Raw genomic sequence first — 9376 nt, 5'->3', positions numbered from 1 at the left:
ATAGTCACCAAATTACTTCTGCAAAACTCGGGTCCGTCCGGGACTTGAACCCGGGACCACTCGCACCCTAAGCGAGTATCATACCCCTAGACCAACGGACGAAGTATGACACTGAAACATGCTCATCTCGTAGTCCTACAATTTAACTCGTAGCATTTGAATAGTCACTAAATTACCTCTGCAAAAACTCGGGTCCGTCCGGGATTTGAACCCGGGACCACTCACACCCAAAGCGAGTATCATACCCCTAGACCAACGGACCATGTATGAAATAAAACATGCTCAACTCATAGGCCTACCCTGTAGTTAGTTGCATTTAAATAGTCACTAAATTACCTCTGCAAAAACACGGGTCCGTCCGGGATTTGAACCCGGGACCACTCACACCCGAAGCGAGTATCATACCCCTAGACCAACGGACGAAGTATGACACTGAAACATGCTCAGCTCGTAGTCCTACAATTTAACTAGTTACATTTAAATAGTCACCAAATTACTTCTGCAAAAACACGGGTCCGTCCGGGATTTGAACCCGGGACCACTCGCACCCAAAGCGACTATCATACCCCTAGACCAACGGACCATGTATGAAATAGAACATGCTCAACTCATAGGCCTACCCTGTAGTTAGTTGCATTTAAATAGTCACTAAATTACCTCTGCAAAAACTCGGGTCCGTCCAGGATTTGAACCCGGGACCACTCACACCCGAGGCGAGTATCATACCCCTAGACCAACGGACCATGTATGACACTGAAACATGCTCAACTCGTAGGCCTACAATATAACTAGTTGCATTTAAATAGTCACTAAATTACCTCTGCAAAAACTCGGGTCCGTCCGGGATTTGAACCCGGGACCACTCACACCCGAGGCGAGTATCATACCCCTAGACCAACGGACCATGTATGACACTGAAACATGCTCAACTCGTAGGCCTACAATATAACTAGTTGCATTTAAATAGTCACTAAATTACCTCTGCAAAAACTCGGGTCGGTCCGGGATTTGAACCCGGGACCACTCGCACCCTAAGTGAGTATCATACCCCTAGACCAACGGACGAAGTATGACACTGAAACATGCTCATCTCGTAGTCCTACAATTTAACTCGTAGCATTTGAATAGTCACCAAATTACTTCTGCAAAAACTCGGGTCCGTCCGGGATTTGAACCCGGGACCACTCGCACCCAAAGCGAGTATCATACCCCTAGACCAACGGACCATGTATGAAATAGAACATGCTCAACTCATAGGCCTACCCTGTAGTTAGTTGCATTTAAATAGTCACTAAATTACCTCTGCAAAAACTCGGGTCCGTCCGGGATTTGAACCCGGGACCACTCACACCCAAAGCGAGTATCATACCCCTAGACCAACGGACCATGTATGAAATAAAACATGCTCAACTCATAGGCCTACCCTGTAGTTAGTTGCATTTAAATAGTCACTAAATTACCTCTGCAAAAACTCAGGTCCGTCCGGTATTTGAACCCGGGACCACTCACACCCGAAGCGAGTATCATACCCCTAGACCAACGGACAAAGTATGACACTGAAACATGCTCAGCTCGTAGTCCTACAATTTAACTAGTTACATTTAAATAGTCACCAAATTACTTCTGCAAAACTCGGGTCCGTCCGGGACTTGAACCCGGGACCACTCGCACCCTAAGCGAGTATCATACCCCTAGACCAACGGACGAAGTATGACACTGAAACATGCTCATCTCGTAGTCCTACAATATAACTAGTTGCATTTAAATAGTCACTAAATTACCTCTGCAAAAACTCGGGTCCGTCCGGGAATTGAACCCGGGACCACTCACACCTAAAGCGAGTATCATACCCCTAGACCAACGGACCATGTATGAAATAAAACATGCTCAACTCATAGGCCTACCCTGTAGTTAGTTGCATTTAAATAGTCACTAAATTACCTCTGCAAAAACTCGGGTCGGTCCGGGATTTGAACCCGGGACCACTCGCACCCTAAGTGAGTATCATACCCCTAGACCAACGGACGAAGTATGACACTGAAACATGCTCATCTCGTAGTCCTACAATTTAACTCGTAGCATTTGAATAGTCACCAAATTACTTCTGCAAAAACTAGGGTCCGTCCGGGATTTGAACCCGGGACCACTCGCACCCAAAGCGAGTATCATACCCCTAGACCAACGGACTATGTATGAAATAGAACATGCTCAACTCATAGGCCTACCCTGTAGTTAGTTGCATTTAAATAGTCACTAAATTACCTCTGCAAAAACTCGGGTCCGTCCGGGATTTGAACCCGGGACCACTCACACCCAAAGCGAGTATCATACCCCTAGACCAACGGACCATGTATGAAATAAAACATGCTCAACTCATAGGCCTACCCTGTAGTTAGTTGCATTTAAATAGTCACTAAATTACCTCTGCAAAAACTCGGGTCCGTCCGGTATTTGAACCCGGGACCACTCACACCCGAAGCGAGTATCATACCCCTAGACCAACGGACAAAGTATGACACTGAAACATGCTCAGCTCGTAGTCCTACAATTTAACTAGTTACATTTAAATAGTCACCAAATTACTTCTGCAAAACTCGGGTCCGTCCGGGATTTGAACCCGGGCCCACTCGCACCCTAAGCGAGTATCATACCCCTAGACCAACGGACGAAGTATGACACTGAAACATGCTCATCTCGTAGTCCTACAATTTAACTCGTAGCATTTGAATAGTCACCAAATTACTTCTGCAAAAACTCGGATCCGTCCGGGATTTGAACCCGGGACCACTCGCACCCAAAGCGACTATCATACCCCTAGACCAACGGACCATGTATGAAATAGAACATGCTCAACTCATAGGCCTACCCTGTAGTTAGTTGCATTTAAATAGTCACTAAATTACCTCTGCAAAAACTCGGGTCCGTCCGGTATTTGAACCCGGGACCACTCACACCCGAAGCGAGTATCATACCCCTAGACCAACGGACAAAGTATGACACTGAAACATGCTCAGCTCGTAGTCCTACAATTTAACTAGTTACATTTAAATAGTCACCAAATTACTTCTGCAAAACTCGGGTCCGTCCGGGATTTGAACCCGGGACCACTCGCACCCTAAGCGAGTATCATACCCCTAGACCAACGGACGAAGTATGACACTGAAACATGCTCATCTCGTAGTCCTACAATTTAACTCGTAGCATTTGAATAGTCACCAAATTACTTCTGCAAAAACTCGGATCCGTCCGGGATTTGAACCCGGGACCACTCGCACCCAAAGCGACTATCATACCCCTAGACCAACGGACCATGTATGAAATAGAACATGCTCAACTCATAGGCCTACCCTGTAGTTAGTTGCATTTAAATAGTCACTAAATTACCTCTGCAAAAACTCGGGTCCGTCCGGGATTTGAACCCGGGACCACTCACACCCAAAGCGAGTATCATACCCCTAGACCAACGGACCATGTATGAAATAAAACATGCTCAACTCATAGGCCTACCCTGTAGTTAGTTGCATTTAAATAGTCACTAAATTACCTCTGCAAAAACACGGGTCCGTCCGGGATTTGAACCCGGGACCACTCACACCCGAAGCGAGTATCATACCCCTAGACCAACGGACGAAGTATGACACTGAAACATGCTCAGCTCGTAGTCCTACAATTTAACTAGTTACATTTAAATAGTCACCAAATTACTTCTGCAAAAACACGGGTCCGTCCGGGATTTGACCCCGGGACCACTCGCACCCAAAGCGAGAATCATACCCCTAGACCAACGGACCATCTATGAAATAAAACAAGCTTAACTCATAGGCCTACCGTCTAGTTAGTTGCATTTAAATAGTCACTAAATTACTTCTGCAAAAACTCGGGTCCGTCCGGGATTTTAACCGGGGACCCCTCGCACCCTAAGCGAGTATCATACCCCTAGACCAACGAACGAAGTATGACACTGAAACATGCTCAACTCGTAGTCCTACAATTTAACTCGTTGCATTTAAATAGTCACCAAATTACTTCTGCAAAAACACGGGTCCGTCCGGGATTTGACCTCGGGACCACTCGCACCCAAAGCGAGAATCATACCCCTAGACCAACGGACCATCTTTGAAATAAAACATGCTTAACTCATAGGCCTACCCTCTAGTTAGTTGCATTTAAATAGTCACTAAATTACTTCTGCAAAAAGTCGGATCCGCCCGGGATTTGAACCCGGGATCACTCGCACTCTAAGCGAGTATCATACCCCTAGACCAACGGACCATGTATGACACTGAAACATGCTCAACTCGTAGTCCTACAATTTAACTCGTTGCATTTGAATAGTCACCAAATTACTTCTGAAAAAACTCGGGTCCGTCCGGGATTTGAACCCGGGACCACTCACACCCGAAGCGAGTAACATACCCCAAAACCAACGGATCATGTATGACAGCGAGACATTCTCAACTCGTAGTCCTACAATTTAACTCGTAGCATTTGAATAGTCACCAAATTACTTCTGCAAAAACTCGGGTCCGTCCGGGATTTGAACCCGGGACCACTCGCACCCAAAGCGAGTATCATACCCCTAGACCAACGGACCATGTATGAAATAAAACATGCTCAACTCATAGGCCTACCCTGTAGTTAGTTGCATTTAAATAGTCACTAAATTACCTCTGCAAAAACTCGGGTCCGTCCGGGATTTGAACCCGGGACCACTCACACCCGAAGCGAGTATCATACCCCTAGACCAACGGACGAAGTATGACACTGAAACATGCTCAGCTCGTATTCCTACAATTTAACTAGTTACATTTAAATAGTCACCAAATTACTTCTGCAAAACTCGGGTCCGTCCGGGATTTGAACCCGGGACCACTCGCACCCTAAGCGAGTATCATACCCCTAGACCAACGGACGAAGTATGACACTGAAACATGCTCAACTCATAGGCCTACCCTGTAGTTAGTTGTATTTAAATAGTCACTAAATTACCTCTGCAAAAACTTGGGTCCGTCCGGATTTGAACCCGGGACCACTCACACCCGAAGCGAGTATCATACCCCTAGACCAACGGACGAAGTATGACACTGAAACATGCTCAGCTCGTAGTCCTACAATTTAACTAGTTACATTTAAATAGTCACCAAATTATTTCTGCAAAACTCGGGTCCGTCCGGGATTTGAACCCGGGACCACTCACACCCGAAGCGAGTATCATACCCCTAGACCAACGGACGAAGTATGACACTGAAACATGCTGAACTCGTAGGCCTACAATATAACTCGTAGCATTTGAATAGTCACCAAATTACTTCTGCAAAAACTCGGGTCCGTCCTTGATTTGAACCCGGGACCACTCGCACACAAAGCGAGTATCATACCCCTAGACCAACGGACCATGTATGACAGCGAGACATTCTCAACTCGTAGTCCTACAATTTAACTCGTTGCATTTGAATAGTCACCAAATTACTTCTGCAAAAACTCGGGTCCGTCCGGGATTTGAACCCGGGACCACTCGCACCCAAAGCGAGTATCATACCCCTAGACCAACGGACCGTGTATGAAATAAAACATGCTCAACTCATAGGCCTACCCTGTAGTTAGTTGCATTTAAATAGTCACTAAATTACCTCTGCAAAAACTCGGGTCCGTCCGGGATTTGAACCCGGGACCACTCACACCCGAGGCGAGTATCATACCCCTAGACCAACGGACCATGTACGACACTGAAACATGCTCAACTCGTAGGCCTACAATATAACTAGTTGCATTTAAATAGTCACTAAATTACCTCTGCAAAAACTCGGGTCCGTCCGGGAATTGAACCCGGGACCACTCACACCCAAAGCGAGTATCATACCCCTAGACCAAAGGACCATGTATGAAATAAAACATGCTCAACTCATAGGCCTACCCTGTAGTTAGTTGCATTTAAATAGTCACTAAATTACCTCTGTAAAAACTCGGGTCCGTCCGGGATTTGAACCCGGGACCACTCACACCCGAAGCGAGTATCATACCCCTAGACCAACGGACGAAATATGACACTGAAACAAGCTCAGCTCGTATTCCTACAATTTAACTAGTTACATTTAAATAGTCACCAAATTACTTCTGCAAAACTCGGGTCCGTCCGGGATTTGAACCCGGGACCACTCACACCCGAAGCGAGTAACATACCCCAAAACCAACGGATCATGAATGACAGCGAGACATTCTCAACTCGTAGTCCTACAATTTAACTAGTTGCATTTAAATAGTCACCAAATTACTTCTGCAAACCTCGGGTCCGTCCAGGATTTGAACCCGGGACCACTCACACCCGACGCGAGTATCATACCCCTAGACCAACGGACCATGTATGACACTGAAACATGCTCAACTCGTAGGCCTACAATATAACTAGTTGCATTTAAATAGTCACTAAATTACCTCTGCAAAAACTCGGGTCCGTCCGGGAATTGAACCCGGGACCACTCACACCCAAAGCGAGTATCATACCCCTAGACCAACGGACCATGTATGAAATAAAACATGCTCAACTCATAGGCCTACCCTGTAGTTAGTTGCATTTAAATAGTCACTAAATTACCTCTGCAAAAACTCGGGTCCGTCCGGGATTTGAACCCGGGACCACTCACACCCGAAGCGAGTATCATACCCCTAGACCAACGGACGAAGTATAACACTGAAACAAGCTCAGCTCGTATTCCTACAATTTAACTAGTTACATTTAAATAGTCACCAAATTACTTCTGCAAAACTCGGGTCCGTCCGGGATTTGAACCCGGGACCACTCACACCCGAGGCGAGTATCATACCCCTAGACCAACGGACCATGTATGACACTGAAACATGCTCAACTCGTAGTCCTACAATTTAACTCGTTGCATTTGAATAGTCACCAAATTACTTCTGCAAAAACTCGGGGCCGTCCGGGATTTGAACCCGGGACCACTCGCACCCAAAGCGAGTATCATACCCCTAGACCAACGGACCATGTATGAAATAAAACATGCTCAACTCATAGGCCTACCCTGTAGTTAGTTGCATTTAAACAGTCACTAAATTACCTCTGCAAAAACTCGGGTCCGTCCGGGATTTGAACCCGGGACCACTCACACCCGAGGCGAGTATCATACCCCTAGACCAACGGACCATGTATGACACTGAAACATGCTCAACTCGTAGGCCTACAATATAACTAGTTGCATTTAAATAGTCACTAAATTACCTCTGCAAAAACTCGGGTCCGTCCGGGAATTGAACCCGGGACCACTCACACCCAAAGCGAGTATCATACCCCTAGACCAACGGACCATGTATGAAATAAAACATGCTCAACTCATAGGCCTACCCTGTAGTTAGTTGCATTTAAATAGTCACTAAATTACCTCTGCAAAAACTCGGGTCCGTCCGGTATTTGAACCCGGGACCACTCACACCCGAAGCGAGTATCATACCCCTAGACCAACGGACAAAGTATGACACTGAAACATGCTCAGCTCGTAGTCCTACAATTTAACTAGTTACATTTAAATAGTCACCAAATTACTTCTGCAAAACTCGGGTCCGTCCGGGATTTGAACCCGGGACCACTCGCACCCTAAGCGAGTATCATACCCCTAGACCAACGGACGAAGTATGACACTGAAACATGCTCATCTCGTAGTCCTACAATTTAACTCGTAGCATTTGAATAGTCACCAAATTACTTCTGCAAAAACTCGGATCCGTCCGGGATTTGAACCCGGGACCACTCGCACCCAAAGCGACTATCATACCCCTAGACCAACGGACCATGTATGAAATAGAACATGCTCAACTCATAGGCCTACCCTGTAGTTAGTTGCATTTAAATAGTCACTAAATTACCTCTGCAAAAACTCGGGTCCGTCCGGGATTTGAACCCGGGACCACTCACACCCAAAGCGAGTATCATACCCCTAGACCAACGGACCATGTATGAAATAAAACATGCTCAACTCATAGGCCTACCCTGTAGTTAGTTGCATTTAAATAGTCACTAAATTACCTCTGCAAAAACACGGGTCCGTCCGGGATTTGAACCCGGGACCACTCACACCCGAAGCGAGTATCATACCCCTAGACCAACGGACGAAGTATGACACTGAAACATGCTCAGCTCGTAGTCCTACAATTTAACTAGTTACATTTAAATAGTCACCAAATTACTTCTGCAAAAACACGGGTCCGTCCGGGATTTGACCCCGGGACCACTCGCACCCAAAGCGAGAATCATACCCCTAGACCAACGGACCATCTATGAAATAAAACAAGCTTAACTCATAGGCCTACCGTCAAGTTAGTTGCATTTAAATAGTCACTAAATTACTTCTGCAAAAACTCGGGTCCGTCCGGGATTTTAACCGGGGACCCCTCGCACCCTAAGCGAGTATCATACCCCTAGACCAACGAACGAAGTATGACACTGAAACATGCTCAACTCGTAGTCCTACAATTTAACTCGTTGCATTTAAATAGTCACCAAATTACTTCTGCAAAAACACGGGTCCGTCCGGGATTTGACCTCGGGACCACTCGCACCCAAAGCGAGAATCATACCCCTAGACCAACGGACCATCTATGAAATAAAACATGCTTAACTCATAGGCCTACCCTCTAGTTAGTTGCATTTAAATAGTCACTAAATTACTTCTGCAAAAAGTCGGATCCGCCCGGGATTTGAACCCGGGATCACTCGCACCCTAAGCGAGTATCATACCCCTAGACCAACGGACGAAGTATGACACTGAAACATGCTCATCTCGTAGTCCTACAATTTAACTCGTAGCATTTGAATAGTCACCAAATTACTTCTGCAAAAACTCGGATCCGTCCGGGATTTGAACCCGGGACCACTCGCACCCAAAGCGACTATCATACCCCTAGACCAACGGACCATGTATGAAATAGAACATGCTCAACTCATAGGCCTACCCTGTAGTTAGTTGCATTTAAATTGTCACTAAATTACCTCTGCAAAAACTCGGGTCCGTCCGGGATTTGAACCCGGGACCACTCACACCCGAGGCGAGTATCATACCCCTAGACCAACGGACCATGTATGACACTGAAACATGCTCAACTCGTAGGCCTACAATATAACTAGTTGCATTTAAATAGTCACTAAATTACCTCTGCAAAAACTCTGGTCCGTCCGGGAATTGAACCCGGGACCACTCACACCCAAAGCGAGTATCATACCCCTAGACCAACGGACCATGTATGAAATAAAACATGCTCAACTCATAGGCCTACCCTGTAGTTAGTTGCATTTAAATAGTCACTAAATTACCTCTGCAAAAACTCGGGTCGGTCCGGGATTTGAACCCGGGACCACTCGCACCCTAAG

The 9376-nt window shown here is 46.2% G+C and overlaps 33 non-coding genes across 33 annotated transcripts; all 33 read right to left on the bottom strand.

Moving 5' to 3' along the window:
* Nucleotides 1–27: 27 nt before the first annotated feature.
* On the bottom strand, nt 28–101 carry TRNAP-AGG (transfer RNA proline (anticodon AGG)). Its single transcript has one exon. It is a non-coding gene; the product is annotated as a tRNA-Pro (tRNA).
* An 89-nt stretch (nt 102–190) lies between these two features.
* On the bottom strand, nt 191–262 carry TRNAP-UGG (transfer RNA proline (anticodon UGG)). Its single transcript has one exon. It is a non-coding gene; the product is annotated as a tRNA-Pro (tRNA).
* Nucleotides 263–348: 86 nt separating this feature from the next.
* TRNAP-CGG (transfer RNA proline (anticodon CGG)) lies at nt 349–422 on the bottom strand. The gene has a single exon. It is a non-coding gene; the product is annotated as a tRNA-Pro (tRNA).
* A 249-nt stretch (nt 423–671) lies between these two features.
* TRNAP-CGG (transfer RNA proline (anticodon CGG)) lies at nt 672–743 on the bottom strand. Its single transcript has one exon. It is a non-coding gene; the product is annotated as a tRNA-Pro (tRNA).
* An 89-nt stretch (nt 744–832) lies between these two features.
* On the bottom strand, nt 833–904 carry TRNAP-CGG (transfer RNA proline (anticodon CGG)). The gene has a single exon. It is a non-coding gene; the product is annotated as a tRNA-Pro (tRNA).
* A 250-nt stretch (nt 905–1154) lies between these two features.
* On the bottom strand, nt 1155–1226 carry TRNAP-UGG (transfer RNA proline (anticodon UGG)). The gene has a single exon. It is a non-coding gene; the product is annotated as a tRNA-Pro (tRNA).
* Nucleotides 1227–1314: 88 nt separating this feature from the next.
* Nucleotides 1315–1386, bottom strand: TRNAP-UGG (transfer RNA proline (anticodon UGG)). Its single transcript has one exon. It is a non-coding gene; the product is annotated as a tRNA-Pro (tRNA).
* A 246-nt stretch (nt 1387–1632) lies between these two features.
* TRNAP-AGG (transfer RNA proline (anticodon AGG)) lies at nt 1633–1706 on the bottom strand. The gene has a single exon. It is a non-coding gene; the product is annotated as a tRNA-Pro (tRNA).
* An 89-nt stretch (nt 1707–1795) lies between these two features.
* Nucleotides 1796–1867, bottom strand: TRNAL-UAG (transfer RNA leucine (anticodon UAG)). The gene has a single exon. It is a non-coding gene; the product is annotated as a tRNA-Leu (tRNA).
* A 249-nt stretch (nt 1868–2116) lies between these two features.
* TRNAP-UGG (transfer RNA proline (anticodon UGG)) lies at nt 2117–2188 on the bottom strand. Its single transcript has one exon. It is a non-coding gene; the product is annotated as a tRNA-Pro (tRNA).
* An 88-nt stretch (nt 2189–2276) lies between these two features.
* TRNAP-UGG (transfer RNA proline (anticodon UGG)) lies at nt 2277–2348 on the bottom strand. The gene has a single exon. It is a non-coding gene; the product is annotated as a tRNA-Pro (tRNA).
* A 246-nt stretch (nt 2349–2594) lies between these two features.
* On the bottom strand, nt 2595–2668 carry TRNAP-AGG (transfer RNA proline (anticodon AGG)). The gene has a single exon. It is a non-coding gene; the product is annotated as a tRNA-Pro (tRNA).
* A 407-nt stretch (nt 2669–3075) lies between these two features.
* On the bottom strand, nt 3076–3149 carry TRNAP-AGG (transfer RNA proline (anticodon AGG)). The gene has a single exon. It is a non-coding gene; the product is annotated as a tRNA-Pro (tRNA).
* A 249-nt stretch (nt 3150–3398) lies between these two features.
* TRNAP-UGG (transfer RNA proline (anticodon UGG)) lies at nt 3399–3470 on the bottom strand. Its single transcript has one exon. It is a non-coding gene; the product is annotated as a tRNA-Pro (tRNA).
* An 86-nt stretch (nt 3471–3556) lies between these two features.
* On the bottom strand, nt 3557–3630 carry TRNAP-CGG (transfer RNA proline (anticodon CGG)). Its single transcript has one exon. It is a non-coding gene; the product is annotated as a tRNA-Pro (tRNA).
* Nucleotides 3631–4200: 570 nt separating this feature from the next.
* On the bottom strand, nt 4201–4272 carry TRNAS-AGA (transfer RNA serine (anticodon AGA)). The gene has a single exon. It is a non-coding gene; the product is annotated as a tRNA-Ser (tRNA).
* A 250-nt stretch (nt 4273–4522) lies between these two features.
* Nucleotides 4523–4594, bottom strand: TRNAP-UGG (transfer RNA proline (anticodon UGG)). The gene has a single exon. It is a non-coding gene; the product is annotated as a tRNA-Pro (tRNA).
* Nucleotides 4595–4680: 86 nt separating this feature from the next.
* On the bottom strand, nt 4681–4754 carry TRNAP-CGG (transfer RNA proline (anticodon CGG)). Its single transcript has one exon. It is a non-coding gene; the product is annotated as a tRNA-Pro (tRNA).
* Nucleotides 4755–4840: 86 nt separating this feature from the next.
* TRNAP-AGG (transfer RNA proline (anticodon AGG)) lies at nt 4841–4914 on the bottom strand. The gene has a single exon. It is a non-coding gene; the product is annotated as a tRNA-Pro (tRNA).
* A 246-nt stretch (nt 4915–5160) lies between these two features.
* On the bottom strand, nt 5161–5234 carry TRNAP-CGG (transfer RNA proline (anticodon CGG)). The gene has a single exon. It is a non-coding gene; the product is annotated as a tRNA-Pro (tRNA).
* A 250-nt stretch (nt 5235–5484) lies between these two features.
* On the bottom strand, nt 5485–5556 carry TRNAP-UGG (transfer RNA proline (anticodon UGG)). Its single transcript has one exon. It is a non-coding gene; the product is annotated as a tRNA-Pro (tRNA).
* An 88-nt stretch (nt 5557–5644) lies between these two features.
* Nucleotides 5645–5716, bottom strand: TRNAP-CGG (transfer RNA proline (anticodon CGG)). Its single transcript has one exon. It is a non-coding gene; the product is annotated as a tRNA-Pro (tRNA).
* Nucleotides 5717–5963: 247 nt separating this feature from the next.
* On the bottom strand, nt 5964–6037 carry TRNAP-CGG (transfer RNA proline (anticodon CGG)). The gene has a single exon. It is a non-coding gene; the product is annotated as a tRNA-Pro (tRNA).
* Nucleotides 6038–6446: 409 nt separating this feature from the next.
* Nucleotides 6447–6518, bottom strand: TRNAP-UGG (transfer RNA proline (anticodon UGG)). The gene has a single exon. It is a non-coding gene; the product is annotated as a tRNA-Pro (tRNA).
* An 86-nt stretch (nt 6519–6604) lies between these two features.
* On the bottom strand, nt 6605–6678 carry TRNAP-CGG (transfer RNA proline (anticodon CGG)). The gene has a single exon. It is a non-coding gene; the product is annotated as a tRNA-Pro (tRNA).
* Nucleotides 6679–6766: 88 nt separating this feature from the next.
* Nucleotides 6767–6838, bottom strand: TRNAP-CGG (transfer RNA proline (anticodon CGG)). The gene has a single exon. It is a non-coding gene; the product is annotated as a tRNA-Pro (tRNA).
* A 249-nt stretch (nt 6839–7087) lies between these two features.
* On the bottom strand, nt 7088–7159 carry TRNAP-CGG (transfer RNA proline (anticodon CGG)). Its single transcript has one exon. It is a non-coding gene; the product is annotated as a tRNA-Pro (tRNA).
* Nucleotides 7160–7248: 89 nt separating this feature from the next.
* On the bottom strand, nt 7249–7320 carry TRNAP-UGG (transfer RNA proline (anticodon UGG)). Its single transcript has one exon. It is a non-coding gene; the product is annotated as a tRNA-Pro (tRNA).
* A 246-nt stretch (nt 7321–7566) lies between these two features.
* Nucleotides 7567–7640, bottom strand: TRNAP-AGG (transfer RNA proline (anticodon AGG)). The gene has a single exon. It is a non-coding gene; the product is annotated as a tRNA-Pro (tRNA).
* Nucleotides 7641–7889: 249 nt separating this feature from the next.
* Nucleotides 7890–7961, bottom strand: TRNAP-UGG (transfer RNA proline (anticodon UGG)). The gene has a single exon. It is a non-coding gene; the product is annotated as a tRNA-Pro (tRNA).
* An 86-nt stretch (nt 7962–8047) lies between these two features.
* TRNAP-CGG (transfer RNA proline (anticodon CGG)) lies at nt 8048–8121 on the bottom strand. Its single transcript has one exon. It is a non-coding gene; the product is annotated as a tRNA-Pro (tRNA).
* An 891-nt stretch (nt 8122–9012) lies between these two features.
* Nucleotides 9013–9084, bottom strand: TRNAP-CGG (transfer RNA proline (anticodon CGG)). The gene has a single exon. It is a non-coding gene; the product is annotated as a tRNA-Pro (tRNA).
* An 89-nt stretch (nt 9085–9173) lies between these two features.
* Nucleotides 9174–9245, bottom strand: TRNAP-UGG (transfer RNA proline (anticodon UGG)). The gene has a single exon. It is a non-coding gene; the product is annotated as a tRNA-Pro (tRNA).
* Between the last annotated feature and the right edge of the window lie 131 nt (nt 9246–9376).

Source organism: Phalangium opilio, unplaced genomic scaffold (genome assembly GCF_054372755.1).
Source record: "Phalangium opilio isolate 3A_F unplaced genomic scaffold, DU_Popi_V2 ptg000094l_1, whole genome shotgun sequence".
Lineage (NCBI taxonomy): Eukaryota > Metazoa > Arthropoda > Arachnida > Opiliones > Phalangiidae > Phalangium > Phalangium opilio.
The sequence above is the reverse complement of the archived record's forward strand: the minus strand, read 5'-3'. Positions and strand labels throughout refer to the sequence as shown.